This window comes from Callithrix jacchus, chromosome 5, assembly GCF_049354715.1.
Source record: "Callithrix jacchus isolate 240 chromosome 5, calJac240_pri, whole genome shotgun sequence".
NCBI lineage: Eukaryota > Metazoa > Chordata > Mammalia > Primates > Cebidae > Callithrix > Callithrix jacchus.
Window position 1 is genome coordinate 164,107,255 of NC_133506.1, and position 22,489 is coordinate 164,129,743.

At 49.3% G+C, this 22,489-nt stretch overlaps 1 long non-coding RNA gene and 1 other non-coding gene across 2 annotated transcripts; both read right to left on the reverse strand.

Moving 5' to 3' along the window:
* Positions 1–17,610: 17,610 nt before the first annotated feature.
* On the reverse strand, positions 17,611–22,489 carry LOC118153956 (uncharacterized). The gene is made up of 3 exons (XR_004743818.3): positions 22,089–22,489; positions 18,772–18,866; positions 17,611–17,784 (listed from the first exon to the last, which is right to left on the reverse strand). It is a non-coding gene; the product is annotated as an uncharacterized LOC118153956 (long non-coding RNA).
* TRNAE-UUC (transfer RNA glutamic acid (anticodon UUC)) lies at positions 22,115–22,186 on the reverse strand. Its single transcript has one exon. It is a non-coding gene; the product is annotated as a tRNA-Glu (tRNA).

The following is a 22,489-nucleotide window of genomic DNA, read 5'->3' on the forward strand; positions in this document are numbered from 1 at the left end:
ACTTACACGGCATTTTGCTATACTTTCCTCCTGTCACCTGTCTAGCCCTGTTCCTTTCTTTCATGGTTGTGGAATTTTCAGCTGGGCCACCTAGTTAGAGACCACATTTCCCAGACTCCCTTGCACTTAAGTTTGGCCGGGAGACAAAGTTACGGCCAAGGGGATGTGAAGGGAAGGTGGACGGCAGCTTCCAGATTGTGCACCTGAAAGATGAGTCTCTTCCCTTTCTTTCCCTCTCTGGCTTAAAGGTGTCGACCGTGTGAGTGAGAACAACATCCAAGGTGGCAGGACAACCAAGTACAAGGCGATGGGTCACAGCCTCATAACTGCCACGCAGCCCGGACGAGGGGTCAGACGTTTCCACAAGATAGAACTTTCTATTTTGTTTCAGTGACTGTTATTTGGGATCTTTTTTAAAAAGACGACCTTGTAGGCTTCACACTTTTCTACCTTCCCCGTAAGAAAAGTCAGCAGTCCCCTCTCCATTTTGCCAAACCAGGGTCAAGATAGGGTGTGCCTCTGATGCTCAGTGAAATGGGCAGAAATTCTAGATGTTGAGACAGCATCTCCTGGGAAGCGTTTCCCTCAGCCTCTCTGGCCACCCACGTTCTTCTCTTCGTTGACCTGTCCTTGGCCTTCTCTCAGCTCCTATCTTGATCTTACCCAGGGACACTAATCAGGCCGCATGACAGATCTGAATAATGGATACTTTGAGAGAATATGGATAACGCTGAGCAGGCTTATCTCCTACTAGAAATATTTCTTTCATTCCCAGATGGAATTTGCCCCATTCCTTTTTCTCAGCTTTACCTGAGGTTTCACTTACTGTTCCAAAGTGGAAGCACAGTTTCTTTCGCCTTAGAGATGCCTCCAGAACATGTGATCTGAGCTTGTCCCCAGGGATTATGTTCAGGGTATTAGAGACCCCCTCAGACATCAAAAATATCAAAGAGCTCTCAAGTGATCTCTGTTTACCTGCGCCCATTCGCCATTTGCTGAATAGACATGTCATCGCGTCCCTAAGTCGTCCAAATGAAAGCAGCCCAGAAAGAAGGTGGGGTAAGTCAACTCATTCTTGCAACAAATGCTTGCCAAGCACCAGCTCAGCTACCATCCATCAGCTACTGGGGATGCACTGGGGATACACTGGTGAACGGTCAAGGACACAGAGCTCTCATTTTAGCTGGAGAGATACAGGCAAGGAAGAGGAGGAGGAGCAGAGGAACAAAAGAGAGGAGAAGGGGAGGAATGGGAGGAAGAGAAACGAAGCAATCTCAGATTCCCAGGAAGAAACTCAGCTATGGAGAAAACACAATGGTAATGGATCAGGGAGGTCTCTCCCAGGAGACACTGACTGACCAATGACAGGAAGTTGTTCTGTTAGGGGAAGGGAGCAGCAGATGCCAAAACTCCCAGATGGGAACATGCAGGGCATGTTGAGGGGCAGACCCAAGACCCTTATGGCTACAATGCAGTGAATCAGGGGTGAGGGCATGAGATGGGATCAGCTCCTTCCAGCCCCTCTTCTCACAGATTGGAAAGACCAGGGAACGCAGCAGTGAGATGCCCACCTTTAACTATTGATCTTCCTGACAAGAAGAGAGGAGCAGAAGACACCTCTGGGAGTCTGGGTTCCTGGGCCCAGTCCCCATCTTTTCAGTGCCCTTTGGAGAACACTCTGCCTGCGGCGTTCATACTTGTCTGTGTGCTAAGTATTGACAATTGACAGCATTGCTGAACCTCCACATCGAGCGCATCTTCCTCTCCCAATTCCAACTCCCCTAAGATGCACTCAGATTGTCAAACCTTCTTTTCATTAAGGCTGGATGTTAATGGAACAATTCATCCTAAAAGCAGGGCTGAGAGTGACGAAGAAGAATCTTGCCTTGAAACCCCTCTTCTCTACATTTAGGACCTGACCGCTCAGACGGCCCCATCTCAGCTTTGAGCCCCCGAGACAAGGGTTCCAGTCAGGTCTCTGGATGGATGAGATGGACTCACGTGGCCTCTGTCTTCAGGCTTCAGGTTTACCTTTGAAATGAATGTAAGTATCTCAGACACTAGTGTCAGCTAATTGGTATGTAGATTTTTGAATCTACTTTTTCCTCTTTTTTTTTTGTAAATCATGATCATTTCTGCCTCTCTCTGCGGCATACCTGCCATTCTCCATAAACTCACAGAAGTCACTACAGGACAGTCTGTCCTCAGTTATTCATTGCCTGTGCTGTCGGTGGGGAAAGCACAATGGACCAGCCACGGCCCCTCAAGTCTTGTGGACACAGGTACTGAGTTGTGGGGGATCATTCGGATGGTGGGAGAAAGTATAGGGAAAGGACACAAATCTTCTGAAAGGTCGGAAGTTTCTGCAGAACCCCCGGGGGGGGAATAGCTGAAGGCAGATGCTCTATAACCCTGAGGGCAGAGGGCAAGGAGTAGGTACAAGCAAGTGTAGGAGAATTTATCTGAAACAGGCTTATTTATTTATATGGACCAGGAAGTCACCTTTGATCATCTGCTCACATGACGGTCCCTGAAAGGGGAGCAGTAAATGTTAGTCACCTGCAGCTTGTGTTTGCTCCAGGTTTTCGGTATTGTGCCTGCGCTGAATCAGCTCCAGCTTCTCAAGGCGGCTCTTTGGCCACTAGAGCCGGATGGTCCCCTAGCTGCTCTTACACTGCATACCTCTGTCTGAGTACTGACTTCATCCATTCCCCAGGGTCTGCGGGACAGACACGGTCCCAAATAAGCAATTTCTGGAGAAGTAAGAGGGAGGAGAAAATCTGGTCCCTTTGCAAACAACTGTCTTCAGTGTCCAGCCCTGGGCCTGGAGAGCTAGGTGAGTTCTCGCCTTGGGTGAGTTCTTTTTTTTTTTTTTTTTTGAGACGGAGTTTCGCTCTTGTTACCCAGGCTGGAGTGCAATGGCGTGATCTCCACTCACCGCAACCTCTGCCTCCTGGGTTCAGGCAATTCTCCTGCCTCAGCCTCCCGAGTAGCTGGGATTACAGACACGCACCACCACGCCCAGCTAATTTTTTGTATTTTTAGTACAGACGGGGTTTCACCATGTTGACCAGGATGGTCTCGATATCTCAACCTCGTGATCCACCTGCCTCGGCCTCCCAAAGTGCTGGGATTACAGGCGTGAGCCACCGCGCCCAGCTTTGGGTGAGTTCATAAAGGTCTCACCCATCTTGAGACATTTGTTCTGTCCTTTAGAGATTGTTTTGCTCTGTAATGTATAATGGAGGAAATAAACAGGAGCTACTGGTTTTGCTTTCTAGCATCTGCCTCCAATACCCTGTCTCCTGAAGCGCGACCCCATCCCATTTTTCTTACTCCAAACTATCAAAATATGGGTGATGTAACAGACTATGACATGGGATTGTGGAAACGGCCAGCATCTGGCCTGCGATGATCCGGGCTCACATCCCAGCTTTGCCTCTGAGAAGCCCCTCCACACTCCGAGGATAACTCCCATCCCAGCTCACAGGGTTACTGTGAGAATCAATGTGACCATTTGCACGAAAATGCTTTGCAGACCACGGAGCATTATTCTCACGTCAGCTGCTGTTCCACAAGTCGTGGCATCTTCTGGACTTCGGCTTTTCCCGACACCTGCTGTTCTTCTGTGACCTCCTTTGTGACGTGCCCCTCCTTCCATCTTCTGTTTGTGTTCATTTGAAATCCAAGCTAGAGTGGCTTTCTCTCAGTGCCACACGGGTTCCTTTAAGTGCCTCTCCTATCTTCTTCCTTGTTGCGATTTTCTGTAACGTTCCAGAGGAGATGTCGTCACAAGCTTCGCAGCCTTTCCGGGGCCTTTCCGAGTCCTCCTCCAATCCGAATTGGGGGTCCCCCAGGAACCCCCTATTCCATTTTACCAACTTGGAAAATCAGACAATTCCTTTCAATCCAGATCAAGAGTCGTCTCTCTCATATTGGTGTCAAGTAAAGATCTATTGAGCCCTTGGCTTGTCCATGAAATCTGGCCCGTCTGCTGCAGCCCGGGAGGAACTCTACGGAAGCCAGGGGGCCAGAATTCCTGTTCAGAGCCGCAGCAACTATTGACCAAGACATTCGTCCTCACACTAAGTTTTCTTGGCACTCCCAGACCTACCCTGAATCAGGCCGAGTCAAACCAACAAGCCTTGCTGAGCCTGGCCTCGCTGGCTGCCATGTCTCTGTTCGCTAGAGAACAACCTCAGCCTCCCCTGCAGGTGCAGCGGCTGGGGCAAGCTTGAGAGCCGGTTTACACTTAGTCTGGGAGGCAGCTCAAGCACGAGCTTCCTTTCTTCACCCAGGCTGGCCACCAGCGACCCTGGTGGCAGCTGGCCAGCCGCATTACTGCCCTCGCTGTTCCTAACAACCACAGAGGCCTTTGCATTGGAGCACTTGGAGTCAGGGCAAGAATGTTATAATCCTCTGCTCGGGAAAATCCAGCAGTTGCCAGGTGACCTCATAGGTGGGGACTGGGGAGAAGGCCTGAGGCAGGCAGGGAAGCAGAGGCCGCGGATTGAGCTGGTGTTTATGTACAAACACTGGAAGACTCGAGCATCCAGAAAGGAAACTAACATCACCTTTTCCCACTTCACTTAAAGAGGTTGCTGGATAATTCAGTTCAGATGCAACTCCTTTGTTGGGGGTGCCTGTAGCCAGCGACAGTGACTGGGGAAGGAAGCAAGGTGGGTGTTAAGGGGAGGGGCGGGGGAGCCTCATGATGGAGGGGGAACCAAAGACTCTATGGAGGTGGCTTCCAAGCTGTGGGCAAACAAGCCAGGGACTCAGCACTGTTTGGCTGGGGTTCTCATCCTAGAATCCATAGCTTTCTTCCTGGCCCGGGCAGCGTATTTTCTGGAAACATAGAGAGACATACCCAAAGAGCATCCCAGTAAAAAGGATGTGGTCCTTGAGCAGAAAGCCCAAGCGTGGCAGAGCGGTGGCTGTCCCCCAGCTCCCAGCCTCTGACCTTTGCTTACCAAGCACCTCTCTTTAGAGTGGCTTACGAGGAATCTCGGAGGGTATGCCTATGTTTTCAAACAAAGACGCCAAGCTGTTCGGTTAGGCTGCAGGAATGAGTCTTTCTTCTTTCCTTCCTTTCTTAGCTTCTAATTCAATCTACCCATCTTCCATACTCATTACCAAATGTCACCGAATCCCCGTGTCAGACAGAAACAACAGAGTTTGCTGGAAACACAGGTTCATTTATATGCTGGAATATGACACATCTTACCAACGGCAAATTGAGAGGCATTCTGGACAATAAACACTGGCTGCGAAAACGTCACTTTACGTCGTCCAAAACGCTCAAGGGGGAAGGCCATCATTTTCACGTGCTGCAATGAGAGCCATCAATAGACCTCGTCTTTTTAATTCTGAGGACGTTTTCAAAATGTGTGTCCCTTTAAGTTCTGGCAGCTAAAGCCTGAGGTTTCTGTTGTTGTTTTGGTCACGATTTCAGAACTGCTTAAGGATTTTCTTGGAGTTATTTAAGAAAGTGGGCCCTTTTCTTCTTTCTTTTTTCTTTTCTGTTTTTTTTGTTTTGTTTTGTTTTATGGAAATATTGACCCATCAGAATTTCCTTCAATCCTCCTTGGTTATGGGCCTCCAAAGACAAAGCCATATCCATGGCAACCACAGGCCACACAGCAGAAGAAAGAGCACATCCAGACAGCACATAATAGCTCTGTTTACTGATGACTAAGGTCTTGAAAGCACTACTGTACATTCCAGCTCCCAGCTCAGGGCAGGACTCCAGCCTGTCCTCATCTTCCAAGTCCAGCATCTATAATCAGAGCCACAGAAAGGGAGAGAAGCCCTTTTCCCAGCCCCGGGCTCCTCCTCCCTGGGGGTGAGGGATGTGCCACTTCTATCAAGGCTCTGGATGGTCTTGCAGGAAACAGTAGGCCAAAATGAGAGAAAGGCCGGATAGGGACGAGTTACGCCGGCGACTGCTAGAGCCCTCGCGCTAATACCAGCTAATTCCAGCTGCGGGTGGCTGCCTTCTGCGGCAGGCAGAGGCAGCAAGTTCAAGTTCACGTTCAAGTGTTTTGTGATGTACCCTTTGTCCCTTCGTGTACCAGCATATCTCATTCCATCACTGCTCTCCATGTGCCAACAAAAGCGTGGTAAACACGTAAGCCTGAGTAAAGGGCTGTGTACATGAAGGGCCTCCCAGCTTTCTGACACACGGGCACAAAACAAGAATGGACACAGCTCTCGTCAAACTGCTAAACGAGACAAGGAAGTCCCAGGCTTGGGAAGAGCTCTCAGGCAGCCCAGCCCTTCCTTCGGAAAATGGGTTAATCAGAGAAAACAGTGGGAATGGAAGGAACTCAAGTCCAAAGGGCCTTTGTTCAAACTCCAAACACACCAGAGCCCTCTACGGTAAAGCTTCGGCTGCCCAGGTCTGGGAGGCAGGGGCCACGGAGGACGGGAAGCAGCCGGGAGCCGGTGATCCAACCCCACGTGCCCCACAGGGACTCCCAGGCAATGAGGAAAGCCATGCCTGTGGCTTGTGAACTGTGGAAGCCACCACTAAGGGGGGGAAGGAGGAATGGAATCAGCGCTGCCTTTGTAGCAGCTTCAGTTCTTCTGTGTCCTACCTGTGATTCTACAGGCATGTTTGATTGCATTTTTTAATTCGATCAGTTAAAACACTTTGAAAATCAAAGTTGAGGAAAGAAGAGATTCAGCAGGAGGAGGAGGGAGGAAGGGTAGAAATAGCGTGCGTTCACACACCTACAATAGAAACAGCGTGCGCTCACACACCTGCAATAGAAACGGCGTGCGGTCACACACCTGCAAGAGAAACGGCGTGCGGTCACACACCTGCAATAGAAACAGCGTGCATTCACACACCTGCAATAGAAACGGCATGGGGTCACACACATGCAATAGAAACGGCGTGCGCTCACACACCTGCAATAGAAACAGCGTGGGGTCACACACCTACAATAGAAACAGCGTGGGGTCACACACCTACAATAGAAACGGCGTGCGCTCACACACCTGCAATAGAAACAGCGTGGGGTCACACACCTGCAATAGAAACAGCGTGGGGTCACACACCTGCAATAGAAACAGCGTGCATTCACACACCTGCAACAGAAACAGCGTGGGGTCACACACCTGCAATAGAAACAGCGTGGGGTCACACACCTACAATAGAAACAGCGTGGGGTCACACACCTGCAACAGAAACAGCGTGGGGTCACACACCTGCAACAGAAACAGCGTGGGGTCACACACCTACAATAGAAACAGCGTGGGGTCACACACCTACAATAGAAACGGCGTGCGCTCACACACCTGCAATAGAAACAGCGTGGGGTCACACACCTGCAATAGAAACAGCGTGGGGTCACACACCTGCAATAGAAACAGCGTGGGGTCACACACCTGCAACAGAAACAGCGTGGGGTCACACACCTGCAACAGAAACAGCGTGGGGTCACACACCTGCAACAGAAACAGCGTGGGGTCACACACCTGCAATAGAAACAGCGTGCATTCACACACCCGCAATAGAAACAGCGTGGGGTCACACACCTGCAATAGAAACAGCGTGCATTCACACACCTGCAACAGAAACAGCGTGGGGTCACACACCTGCAATAGAAACAGCGTGCATTCACACACCTGCAACAGAAACAGCGTGGGGTCACACACCTGCAACAGAAACAGCGTGCATTCACACACCTGCAACAGAAACAGCGTGGGGTCACACACCTGCAACAGAAACAGCGTGGGGTCACACACCTGCAACAGAAACAGCGTGGGGTCACACACCTGCAACAGAAACAGCGTGGGGTCACACACCCGCAATAGAAACAGCGTGCATTCACACACCCGCAATAGAAACAGCGTGCATTCACACACCTGCAACAGAAACAGCGTGCGGTCACACACCTGCAATAGAAACAGCGTGCGTTCACACACCTGCAATAGAAACAGCGTGCGGTCACACACCTGCAATAGAAACAGCGTGGGGTCACACACCTGCAATAGAAACAGCGTGGGGTCACACACCTGCAATAGAAACAGCGTGCGGTCACACACCTGCAATAGAAACAGCGTGCATTCACACACCTGCAATAGAAACAGCGTGGGGTCACACACCTACAATAGAAACAGCATGCATTCACACACCTGCAACAGAAACAGCGTGCGGTCACACACATGCAACAGAAACAGCGTGGGGTCACACACCTGCAACAGAAACAGCGTGGGGTCACACACCTGCAACAGAAACAGCGTGGGGTCACACACCTGCAATAGAAACAGCGTGGGGTCACACACCTGCAATAGAAACAGCGTGGGGTCACACACCTGCAATAGAAACAGCGTGGGTTCACACACCTGCAATAGAAACAGCGTGGGGTCACACACCTGCAATAGAAACAGCGTGCGTTCACACACCTGCAATAGAAACAGCGTGCGGTCACACACCTGCAATAGAAACAGCGTGGGGTCACACACCTGCAATAGAAACAGCGTGCGGTCACACACCTACAATAGAAACAGCGTGGGGTCACACACCTACAATAGAAACGGCGTGCATTCACACACCTACAATAGAAACAGCGTGCATTCACACACCTGCAATAGAAACGGCGTGCATTCACACACCTACAATAGAAACAGCGTGCATTCACACACCTGCAATAGAAACGGCGTGCATTCACACACCTGCAATAGAAACAGCGTGCATTCACACACCTGCAATAGAAACAGCATGCATTCACACACCTGCAATAGAAACGGCGTGCATTCACACACCTACAATAGAAACAGCGTGCATTCACACACCTGCAATAGAAACGGCATGCGGTAACACACCTGCAATAGAAACGGCATGCGGTCACACACCTACAATAGAAACAGCGTGCATTCACACACCTGCAATAGAAACGGCGTGCATTCACACACCTGCAACAGAAACAGCGTGGGGTCACACACCTGCAACAGAAACAGCGTGCGGTCACACACCTGCAACAGAAACAGCGTGGGGTCACACACCTGCAACAGAAACAGCGTGGGGTCACACACCTGCAACAGAAACAGCGTGGGGTCACACACCTGCAACAGAAACAGCGTGGGGTCACACACCTGCAATAGAAACAGCGTGCATTCACACACCCGCAATAGAAACAGCGTGCGGTCACACACCTGCAATAGAAACAGCGTGCGTTCACACACCTGCAATAGAAACAGCGTGCGGTCACACACCTGCAATAGAAACAGCGTGGGGTCACACACCTGCAATAGAAACAGCGTGGGGTCACACACCTGCAATAGAAACAGCGTGGGGTCACACACCTGCAATAGAAACAGCGTGCATTCACACACCCGCAATAGAAACAGCGTGCGGTCACACACCTGCAATAGAAACAGCGTGCGTTCACACACCTGCAATAGAAACAGCGTGGGGTCACACACCTGCAATAGAAACAGCGTGGGGTCACACACCTGCAACAGAAACAGCGTGGGGTCACACACCTGCAACAGAAACAGCGTGGGGTCACACACCTGCAACAGAAACAGCGTGGGGTCACACACCTGCAATAGAAACAGCGTGCATTCACACACCTGCAACAGAAACAGCGTGCGGTCACACACCTGCAATAGAAACAGCGTGCGTTCACACACCTGCAATAGAAACAGCGTGCGGTCACACACCTGCAATAGAAACAGCGTGGGGTCACACACCTGCAATAGAAACAGCGTGGGGTCACACACCTGCAATAGAAACAGCGTGCGGTCACACACCTGCAATAGAAACAGCGTGCATTCACACACCTGCAATAGAAACAGCGTGGGGTCACACACCTACAATAGAAACAGCATGCATTCACACACCTGCAACAGAAACAGCGTGCGGTCACACACATGCAACAGAAACAGCGTGGGGTCACACACCTGCAACAGAAACAGCGTGGGGTCACACACCTGCAACAGAAACAGCGTGGGGTCACACACCTGCAACAGAAACAGCGTGGGGTCACACACCTGCAATAGAAACAGCGTGGGGTCACACACCTGCAATAGAAACAGCGTGGGGTCACACACCTGCAATAGAAACAGCGTGGGTTCACACACCTGCAATAGAAACAGCGTGGGGTCACACACCTGCAATAGAAACAGCGTGCGTTCACACACCTGCAATAGAAACAGCGTGCGGTCACACACCTGCAATAGAAACAGCGTGGGGTCACACACCTGCAATAGAAACAGCGTGCGGTCACACACCTACAATAGAAACAGCGTGGGGTCACACACCTACAATAGAAACGGCGTGCATTCACACACCTACAATAGAAACAGCGTGCATTCACACACCTGCAATAGAAACGGCGTGCATTCACACACCTACAATAGAAACAGCGTGCATTCACACACCTGCAATAGAAACGGCGTGCATTCACACACCTGCAATAGAAACAGCGTGCATTCACACACCTGCAATAGAAACAGCATGCATTCACACACCTGCAATAGAAACGGCGTGCATTCACACACCTACAATAGAAACAGCGTGCATTCACACACCTGCAATAGAAACGGCATGCGGTAACACACCTGCAATAGAAACGGCATGCGGTCACACACCTACAATAGAAACAGCGTGCATTCACACACCTGCAATAGAAACGGCGTGCATTCACACACCTGCAATAGAAACGGCGTGCGGTCACACACCTACAATAGAAACGGCGTGGGGTCACACACCTGCAATAGAAACGGCGTGGGGTCACACACCTACAATAGAAACGGCGTGCATTCACACACCTGCAATAGAAACGGCATGCGGTAACACACCTGCAATAGAAACGGCGTGCGGTCACACACCTACAATAGAAACAGCGTGCGGTCACACACCTACAGCAGCTTCCCATTAAGCTTATCAGGCAGGCATTGCGTGTTCTGTTGCTTTTTGCAGGTGAAGCCGCAATTTGCAGAAAACACAGAACTTTCTTCAAGGTCACACATTGGCAGAGTCATCCCAAGTCATCCATCAAGGCTGAAGCTGCTCCCCAGGGCTCGCTGACTCCCTCCCCTCCTCACAGCTTTCTTTCTCTGCAAACTAGTAGCTGTTTGCATATGATTACAGATAATCAGAAAGGTAACCTAAAGAACGGTAACAGGCGCTGGGACAGCTCTGCCAAGAAATTCAAAATATTAGGGGCCTGCCAGTGTGTAGTACTCTCCAGGATGAAGCAGTCACTGTGACAACCTTTGATGGCAGATGTATTCCGACCTCAAAACGCTCCATGCTGAAAAGCAGGACTCTGCTTCTTGCCACAGTGCCTGAGGTACTCTTTTAGATCTCCAGCATTGGAGATGTTTAAGCTACTCCCATTTTTACCATGAAAGACAGAAAACTTTGTAGAATTGCTGGGAATCAGAGCCAGCTCTTTATGCACGGGGAATTTTCCACAGTGACCTTGCCAAAACGGCAGCGTGAGCTGAAGTTACAAAGCCACGTGAAAAGGATTTGTGAAGCTTTCCTTTCAGAGCTGTGTGCTGGGCAACCACTTACAACAAGGAACCAGCTTTTGGGCTCAAAAAGCCTGGTGAAAGTAGCCAAGGTTCTCTGCCCAGATCTGCTTTTTCATAATCTGGGATGGTTGGAAAACTCGCTAGAGGAGGTTGGGTTTAGCCGGCGCATCGGGCCGGCCACAGCCGGGGTAGTGACGTCCCAGTGTCAGGCTTTGTGCTTGGTGTCTGGGCTTTGAGTTCCTTTTACTTGCCAGGGGCTTATAGACCAAGCAAAAGCTGGAGAATGAATCTGTGACACGGACTTGAAAAAGAATCTTGCACTGGCTGCACACTTGCTCCCTCAGGACGTCTGCAAGCGTTGTTGAAGTTCTTTCCCCCACTCAGCTTTGGGTGAAACAAGGAAGCAATTGGTGTTGAGGAAAGGAACAGAGAACTGCCAGGGACTCACATCTAGATACCTGGTCATTTAAAACTAAACAAGCAAGGGAACACAGCAGCTGCTGCTTCTATGTGCTGACGGAGCAGCGGAAGCGGGGGTATTCTATTCCAGGTCCTCCGCCTCCTCTCTAGCCCCCGACTCCCAAGCCAGTCACCCTCGCTCACCAGTGACCTACCCTGACCTGTGTCCTGCACTTAGGTGCTGGCAGATGGTGGTGGTCTGCATATTGAACTCACACAATCCATAGGTTCCTTATGTTTATTCTTCTCACTGTCTAAAACTTTCTGTTTTGAAATAATGATGGGCCCACAGGAAGTTACAGAACTGTTAAAATTTAATAATTTACTTGAGACAGGACCTGTAGTGTCTGTTTGTTTGAGACAGAGTCTCACTCTGTCACCCAGGCTGGAGTGCAATGGCACCATCTCGGCTCACTGCAACCTCTGCCTCCCAGGTTCAAGTGATTCTCCTGCCTCAGCCTTCCGAGTAGCTGAGATTAAGGCACCCACCACCATGCCCGGCTAATTTTTGTATTTTTAGTAGAGATGGGGATCACCGTGTTGGCCGGGCTGGTCCTGAACTCCTGACCTCAAGAGCTCCACCTGCCTTGGGCCTCCCAGTATGCTGAAATTACAGGTATGAGCCACCATGTCTGGCCTAGAGCTGTGGTCTTACTCACTGTATCTTCCTTTCTTGGAGGTCTGTTTGCCCCATGAGGGACACAACACGAGGGCAGGAGTAATAAGAGATTAGACATTCGTGAACTCTCAGGGTCTAATTTCCTTGCAAGCAGAATGATTACATATACATGTATATACATATACGAATGCACATGTATATATGTGAGAGACAGCGTCTCTGGAGAATGAACCCATATATATCTGCTCACACACTACACACATGCATATATATGTGAGACACAGAACCTCTAAGCATCCAAGCTCTTCCTTCTGTTTTGTGATTGCTGAGCCTCACAGGAACTGCATTTTACCTTCCCTTTCTATTGTCGTGTTTGTCATGTCTGACACTGGCCTCTTTCCAGCTTGTGAAAGTACCAGTTGTTTCTGCTAACCCTTAAATAAGAGCTCAAATTATTGTAATTCTTGGTACAGAAATTCATCTGATCAACCTCCCCAGGGCCTTCCACACCCGGCTAAGGAATAGCAGATGAAAACTCCACCTTACAAGAATTTAAGTTTAAAAAAAAGACCTAGATTTTCATTTGCAAGAGGATAAGGAAAGGTGCACGCTGACAAGAGGACGTTACCCAGAGGGAAAATGTGGATGGATCTGGGTTGTGTGCTTACAAAGCCTTCAAACGCCGGAGAAGAGCGTTTTGCGAATGGTTTTGGCAGTTTGGGTTTACTAAAAACGTCACCTACGACCCAAATACCTTCCCTGTGCAAGGCCCAGGGGATCTAAGTTTTGTTTCAGGATGAAAAGAGGGACCACCTGCCAAGCCCTGGGGGAGGGGAGGAAGTGCTGCAGCACGGCTGGCTGGGACCTTGTTCCTTCTCTGCCACTATTGTGAGTGACGCTGTAAGGAAAAGCATCGTTGTTCATAATCTGTATCTTTGCAAGTAGAATTACCCAGTGAAAGGAAAGAGCTTGTGGCTCTTTACCATGTTTACTTCACATGCTAAACAACTTTCCATGAAATGGTGCCAATTCACCTTCGCAGTGTACCCCACAATCACACACAGAGCCTGCAAGATGCTAAGTGCCAACATTAACGCACCCCACTTACAAATTATTACAGGGCCTTTGGGGAGCCAGGTTGTTTGACTGATTCCTCACATAATGTTGCAAGATCAGAAGGGATTGGAAAATTTGCAGGCTTTATCGACCAAGACTTTTGAAAAATAGACTGACGAGCACCCCAGAGCCCCTGTTAGCTCATGCTGTAACTTTGCACGAATTAGAAAAAGCCACATCTTCCTCAAGGCACTTGACTCCATCTGCCAGAAAATGATCATAATAAATATCAAATCTACGATGACCGGGATGGGAAGGCAGGTCCTCTGAGCCATGTGGCGCACATTTGCTACTCTCAAGATGTCTGCAGGTCTAGAGGATTCCATGCAAAAATTTACCTCTGTCACTGCAGGCCTACTACACGACAGAACCTCTCACACCTGCTGGTGTGCACACTCAGTCTCTCTCCTTTCTCCACCACCCTGTGATTGCAACAGCCAGGCACCGCTCAGTTAGAAAACCCCAGCACCTCCTATTTGCCTGGAAATTAAAGTTGCCCCCAGAGGTGTCTGCTTTCAAAGGTGTTCCAGCCTGTGTTTCCTGCCCTCTTCCGTTGCTCCATTTAGATATCCCAGCAGTGCCTCAAATTTGTCAGAGGAGACAAATCTCATTCTCTCTGCCCCACTTCCCTGTCTCTCTGGGGATGCTTATCATCTTGGGGTTGTCAACAAATCATCCTTTCCCTTCACGCCCCACCACCAAGCTGTTGCCAAATTCTGATTATTCCTCCTTCACCCATCTCAGTGCTTCGCTCTCCCTCCGCCCCCCTTGAATCCATTAACCCCAATCAGGACATTAACGAGCGCAGTTTATGGAAAATCACTCCAACTTCTCACAACTGTCAGTTTTACTGTTCCTGCCTTAGACTCAGTGAACACACGGAACACGGTCTGCCTGTATGAGCGCTGACCATGGAAAACAGCACCGGATGGAAGAAACAAATGGTGGGTCAAGGCTCAGACTCGCTAAGCTTATGCATGATGAGAGAGTCAGGCTGCAGGTGTTCCGCCAACAGAGCCACAACCCACGGGGGCGGGGTTCCCCGACAGCAGCGAGGCGGGCTCCCCAGGTCCACTGTTCAGTGCCGCAACATCCAGGCAAAGTCCTGACTGGCCCCCGTTTGCTGCACATCCCAATTCTGCAACTGTTTTGAAGCTTCCGGTGGAAATCCTAATGCGGGCGTCATCCCCCCAACCAACCTGCAGCTCTGATGAGGCAGGCATCCCCAGCCTCAGACCCACCCCAGGGACCTGCTGTCTCCATTTTAAAATTCAGGGCATATAGGACAGGCTTCACATAAAACCAGCTACTCCTCCCAGCCCCTCCTCACCCTTCTTTTGGGAACTTCCCCTTGGAAAGTCTGGAGAAAAGATGGAGAGGGGTCAGGGCCAGCACGTTCCAGATTTCTCTTGAGCTACTGCTCTGAACACTGACCTATCTTTTGGCAAAGAGTTTGTGGCCACAGACAATCCTTTCTCCTTCATTTCTACTGAGAAGAAAACAGAAAGAAATAGTGAGCGGTAGACGAGGCGTGATGGTTCACGCCTGTAATTCCAGCACTTTGGGAGGCCGAGGCGGGCAGATCACCTAAGGAGATCATCTGATCACTTCAGATTGTAGGGTGGGGCTGTCCATACTCAGTAGTCTTAGGGTGGGAGGTGGTCGTGCTAGAAAGACCCACCATGGCCCTTAGAGTGGGGGCTCTGTGTCAAGCTGAAGGCTGAGTTCAATCGCACGGCAATCAATCATGCATATGTAATGAAGCCCCAGTAAAAACTCCGGATGATGAAGTTCAGGTGAGCTTCCCTGCTTGTCAATAGTGCGTGTATCTTGTCACATATCAGTATCAGGAGGGTCCGCACACTCCACAGGGAAAGAGGGCAGCACAATTCCGCATTTAGAACCCTTCCAGACTCTGTCCCTTCCTTTGGCTGATTTCAGTCTCTGTCACTTCCCTGCAATAAACGATAATGGTGAATATTACAGCTTCCACTGAGTTACTGGAAACCTTGTAGAACGCCATCAAACCTGAGGGTGGTACTGGGCACCCCCGACACTTGCAGCTGGTGTTAGAAGTGAGGGCAGTCTTCAAACTGTGCCCTCAAATTTTGCAATTTTGCTAACCCTGGGCAAATAGGCTTAAAGCAAAGCATAACGTGATCTGGGTTAGCCCACAAGGAAAACTTTATTTTAGGACAAGGTTGCCAAATTCTGAAAATAAGGGTTCTAGAATCCATGGCAAGAGACCTCTTAAAACAGTCTCATCTTCCCTCCAAGGTGTGATGTGTGCTGACCACAGCAAAGCACCAGGCAGAAGACCTTGGAGTCCAGGGGGTCTCATCCAGGGATGGCCTCCGTCCACGCCTAAACCTGCAGAATTTCCCATCACATTTAGAATGAAATCCAACCTTCTTACCCTGTGTGTGTGTGTGTGTGAGTGTGTGTGTGTGTGAGTGTGTGTGTGTCTGTGTGTGTGAGTGTGTGTATGTGTGTGTGAATGTGTGTATGTGTGTGTGTGAGTGTGTGTGTGTGATTTCCCACTACAATGTAAACCTAGATCAGTGCCAGCACATACTAGACACACTGTAAATGTTTGCTGAACACACGAATACCCAAATATAAAGACTACAAAAATGCTTATTTTTGTCAAAAGATTTCATCTGGGGCTTTTTTCCTGATTGTTTGAGGTATGATTCAGAGTCCATGTAATTCAGTCTTTTACAATTCAGGGATTTTTGTGCAAGCCTGTAAATATGGTAAACCGCCACTGTTTATGTTAAACCATCACTATTTAATTCCCCTGGCTTCACTTTAATACCAGGTCCCCCTTTCTCTGTCCCTTGTGGTTCTAATAGGAGCTGCCAATCACAATGCCCGCATTCATCAACCCTAGGCAGGGTCGAGGGCCTAGGTGAGGTCACATCCCCCCAGCACTTTCCAATAGAAGCTAAGAAAGACCTTCCTTCTCAGGTGGGGAAGCTGAGAGGAATGAATACTGAGCCAGGGTGCCCAGCTCCCTTGCCATGTGGAAGCAGTCGGTCTGTGATAGCTAAGAACAAATCCGACACACAGAGAGACACACAGAGAAAACACTGATTCTGTATGTCCCCAAGGCCAGCCATCCCATTCCACTTCCCACAGTTGGGTTGCAATTCTCTCCCAGTAGAGTTCCAATGGCTGTAACTCTAAACTTACGATATTCCAATCAGTAAAGTCCTTGTCCTGCTCACACATCCTTCAACACATGTTTATTAAGTATTTACCATGTGCAAGGCACTGGCCTTGGCGAGTACAGTCTAGGAAGGCCACAAGTGTGTAAATGCCACGACAGAGAAAAGTGCAGAGAAAGCATCTCACCCACAGTCAGGGCAAAATGACACCTAAGCTAGAACCTGACTTTAGAGAGGAGTAAATATCAGAAGAGAAGTACACAAGATGCCAGGGGAATCAGAGCAACGGCATCCACGGGAGAGGTCAGGGAAGCTATGGGACCCATGTGATGCTTGATTTGGGCCTTAAAGGATGGATAAGATGTAGATATTTCAAGGAAGGATATAAGAGTATCTCAAGTAGAAGAAAAATTGGGTAAAAGCCAGATATAGGAAACCATGTGAAATTAAGAAGAATCTCGGACACGTGGAGGGAAGGGTTAGGAATTAGGCTGCAAAGGCATACTGGGAGCACTCAGAAAGGCACAGCCCATCAGGCTAAAGGCAGGGGAGCAGCGTGCTCAGCTCTGCACTGTAACGGACGGGAGAATGAAAGATAGAAAAGACGGGCACGATGGGGTTGGGAAACCAGCGTGGTACCGACTGCAACAGTCCAGGGAACGAGATGGTTTAAACCAGCAGAGTGGCCAGGGAAGTGGGTAAGAGTGTGTGTGAGCACCACCGAAGACGTAGAAATAAGATTTAATAAAATAATAAAATAAGCTTTAATTAGATGTGGGCAGGAGAAGGAGGGACTAAACACGCGGTGACGATGACGATGGTGCTGGTGCTGGTGCTGGCCTTAACTTAGCCCTTCACGTGCATCATGTCATTCAATCTTCACAGCCCCGGGAAGTGGGTCCCGTTCTTACCCCACCTTAGATTCTAGGAAACCGAGGAACACGGAGATTAAATAAACAAGGAGAACCTGAATGCCACTGTAAAAAACAAGGAATCCAGGCAGAAAAGGAGCTGGGAAGGGGAAAGAGGCCACTTCCGCACACAGCGTGTTTAAGTTGCAAAAGGCTGAGCCCCCAACTTCAGTGTGAATGTATCCCTAACAAACAGGAATAGTCTTGCCTCCATTTTCTGTTTTTGGTGTTTTTTTTTTTTGGTGAGATAGAGTCTGGGTCTGTCGCCCCAGGCTGGAGTGCAGTGGTGCACTTTGGGCCACTACAACCTCTGCCTCCCAGGCCGAAGCCATCCTCTCATCCGTCTCCTGAGCAGCTGGGACTACGGGAGCTACTGTTGTGTTTCTTGTAGAGATGGGCAAGAGGGAGGGGGAGAAGAGGGGGGAGGGGGAGAAGACGGGGGAGGGGGAGAAGGGGGGAGAAGAGGAGGGAGGGGGAGAAGAGGGGGGAGGGAGAGAAGAGGGGGAGGGGGAAAAGAGGGGGGAGGGGGAGAAGAGGGGGGAGGGGGAGAAGAAGGGGGAGGGGGAGAAGAGGGGGGAGGGGGAGAAGAGGGGGGGAGAAGGGGGAGAAGAGGGGGGAGGGGGAGAAGAGGGGGGGAGAAGGGGGAGAAGAGGGGGGAGGGGGAGAAGAGGGGGGAGGGGGAGAAGAGGGGGGGAGAAGGGGGAGAAGAGGGGGGAGGGGGAGAAGAGGGGGGAGGGGGAGAAGAGGGGGAGGGGGAGAAGAGGGGGAGGGGGAGAAGACGGGGGAGGGGGAGAAGACGGGGGAGGGGGAGAAGAGGGGGAGGGGGAGAAGAGGGGGAGGGGGAGAAGAGGGGGAGGGGGAGAAGAGGGGGCAGAGGTTGGGGTGTCTCACTTTGTTGCTCAGGCTGGCCTCAAACTCTTGAGTTCAAGTTATCTGCCCGCCTCAGCCTCCCAAAATGCTAGGATTACAGGCATGAGCCACCGCACCCAGCCTCACCTACATTTTCTTAATGAGTACACGAGGTGCAAAATCGCAAGCTTTCTTAGATCAGGATAGATTCTGTTGACTGCTCCCCCATCTACCATGGCTGTCTCTCTGCAACAAAAGGAAATTACATTCACTGATAAGCGCCGTTTTCCACAGTCCTGTGGGATGATTACCCAGTACCCTGTGGTCTTCTACAAGTTTGCAAATTGATTTCTGGATTATTTGTTCCAGTGATTTTCCAAGCAGTCAGTGTTTTTCCAAGTTATTCAGCTTTACAGCATGGGTGAGTTAAAATTCATATTTGCCTTTATGTGAGTATATGAAGTTCTAATGTTGTGATTATTTAGGGTATTTTTGCTTACAGCATCAGATATACTGAGGGAACAGACGTATGAATCTGCACGACTGTGACTACACTTGTCGAGGGACACAAAGCGATTTTCATGCAGAATCTCTCAGTTTATGACTATATGCAAAAACGAAAGCATCCCAGAGCAGATGGTTAGTTCAAATATCCCAGTAGGTTACACTCATCACTTTCTAGAAAGGATTATATATGATGAATTGAAAAAAAAAAAACTTCAAGTAGAAAAATTGCTACTGTGTTTATGTAGCTATACTATGAACACTGACCAAAACTACAAAAGAATTTTTTTTGAGCCTGGCATGGTGGCTCACGCCTGTAATCCCAGCACTTTGGGAGGCCAAGGCAGGTGGATCACTTGAGGTCAAGAATTCAAGATAGAGCCTGGCTGAGATGGTGATCTTTTAGTCTCTACTGAAAACACAAAAGTTAGCCGGGCACCGTGGTGCACACCTATAATACCAGCTACTGAGGCCCAAGAATTGCTTGAACCCAGGAGGCAGAGATTTCAGTGAACTGAGATTGTGCCACTGCACTCCAGCCTGGGTAACAGAGTGAGACTCTGTCTCAAAAAAGAAATCTTAAATGAATCCTCTCTGCACTCAGTCCCCCTCAGCCGGCCGCCTTGAAGCCAGGATTTGGAGGCACTGATGTCTGGGTACAGGACCATACAGGAATTCAGTTTTGTGTGGATACTATCTAAAGTCAAATGCTAGAGAATCAGAGGAATAAAATCCCAGAATAGACGTTTCGCAGGTAAAATGAGGGTCTCAAACGACTGCTAAGGGCTTTTCCAGCTCAAATAGTCTATGAATCTAAAGACTGACTATGAGGATGATGAATGGAGGCCACGGCAAAATGTTTCAGGGAAATGCAAAGCCATAAACATGCCAAAGACAACTTGAGTAACATCTCCCCACAAAGTTAAACTCTTTCATTTCATTAAGAACCTGTCTTCAGAAATATCTACTATGCTCTGAGTGCACTAAATATTACAGGCATCTCCGGAAAGCATTTGTCAGGTCCATGAGGTCAAAACTCTATTTTATGAAAATGAATGATTAATAGGATGAGTGGACGTGACAGCCTTCATATAAATGGAATTCGCCTGCCATCTGAAAGCAGTTTTGTCTTAGGCTCTCACTAGCCCAGGATGGAATGCGGCAGCAATCGCAGCTCACTGCAGCCTCCAACTCCTGGGCTCAAGCGATCCTCCCGCCTCAGCCTCTTGAGTAGCTGGGACTACAGGCATGCACCATTGCCCCGCTAATTTTTTTTTTTTTTTTTGAGATGTTATCTCCTTAAGCTGTGCAGGCTGGTCTTGGTCTCCAACTCCTGCTCAAGTGACACTCCCACTTCTGCCTCCCAAAGTGTTGGGATTATAGGGATGAGTCCTGGTGCCTGGCCGGAAAACAAGTTTAAAACAAACAAAAAACACACAGCTTCTGCCTGGCAACTCCCCGGCATCAGCTACCCTCCCTGGCCTTGCCCCTTAGACTCAGGAGCTGTGAGAGCTGCATCGCCCCTTCTTGTTTCCCTAAACCCTAAGAAAAACTTAAATAATCCCTGATTAAGCACTCTAAGACGTGTCATCAGTTTCCTACAGGGCCTCTGGCCGATGCAGGGCTAATAATATCATCTGAAAGTAAAATAATCTAAAATAACACTCAAACAATAAAGAGGCCGGGCACAGTGGCTCACGCCTGTAATCCCAGCACTTCAGGAGGCTGAAGTGGCTGGACCACTTGAGGTCAGGAGTTTGAGACCAGCCAGACTAACATGGTGAAACCCCATCTCTATTAAAAATACAAAATTAGGCCGGGTGTAGTGGCTCACGCCTGTATCCAAGTACTTTGGAGGGCAAGATGGGCGGATCACCAGAGGTCGGGAATTCAAGACCAGCCTGACCAACATGGTGAAACCCCGTCTTTAAAAATAATATTAATAATACAAAATTAGCCGGGCGTGGTGGCAGACACCTGCAATCCCAGCTACTTGGGAGGCTGAAGCAGGAGAATTGCTTGAACCCAGGAGGCAGAGGTTGCAATGAGCCGAGATCGCAACATTGCACTGCAGTCTGGGTAATGGGTGAAACACTGTCTCAAAAAATAAATAATAAAAAGAAAAAGAATGTTATTATTAGATAAGATTCTAGTCTCTTAGTCTTTATTTAAATATAGTCTTCATTTTAGATAATCTCATCTAATAACAGGAGGATGGCACCAATTTTCGTAACAATTGCAAACTGTCACATGTCAATACTAAGACTTCTAATCTCACATATCACAAAAATTCTTAAAACACAGTGTGTCAAAGAAATATGTTAAGAGGAACATTTGCTGGTTTTGTTTTGGTTTGGCTTTTTTGCCATCGGCCGGAGCCTCAGTATTTGTTATACCCTAATTTTCTTCCCCACTTTCCAGACTGGTTTAGTTAGCTCTCCGCATCACAAAGGCAATAGATTTTACATTGAACTACCCAACCTTTAATCATATGTCTTTTCTAGAAATCTTGCTGTCCTAGAATCACTTTAGGTAACTTAAAAGCCATGTGATGCCTCTCCCGCCTCCCAGCATCCTCCTGGCAACAACAAAAAAGGCCCTATAATGTTCTAAAATTGCATCTTCTCTGTTTCTTTCAAAGAAGAGCACTTTTCGGTCATTTGCTCATGTCCACAGTACAAGGTGAAAATACTGGCGGAAAACCCGTAGGTGTATTTTGGTTCCTTCTCTTTCCTTCACCTCAGACCTAATGTCTCATTTCAAAAGCTGACTTCAGGCTATTGCCAGCTATGTGCCTTCTGCCACCTGCACCAGGAGGCTGGGCCTGAGTGCGTTTGACCCACTCCCTCTCTTACTGTCGGTCCTGAGTTCCCTTCAGCCCCTACGCGTCCCGCGTCTTTTGAAATAGAATTACAGTTTTGGCTAAAAACACGCCTCTTGAGAATTAGGGAGAATCTCAATTACCTAAACAGCATTCTAAAATCTTGGCGTTCCCACACCGGGAGTCGAACCCGGGCCGCCTGGGTGAAAACCAGGAATCCTAACCGCTAGACCATGTGGGAGACGACGAGGGCAGACGCAAGCCCAGACAAATTGAGTCTCCTCAGTCGGCTTTCGCCCGCTCTATCCGGTCCGTCCGCAGGCGTCAAACCTGCTCCTGCGCCTGCGCCTGCGCCTGCGCAGAGCCTGCCGCCATTTTACCCGGTCCGGCTCGCAGTCTGCTGTTTCTCTCCTTGCCCGGCCGCTTGAGTCTTTCTTCTTAATGGACGCGCGCCTTTCGTGATCCCATCCAGTCTCCTGGCGCCAGACACCACGTCGACACCAGATTCGATGAGCTGTTGATCACAAGCGCTCCTGCAAAGTCC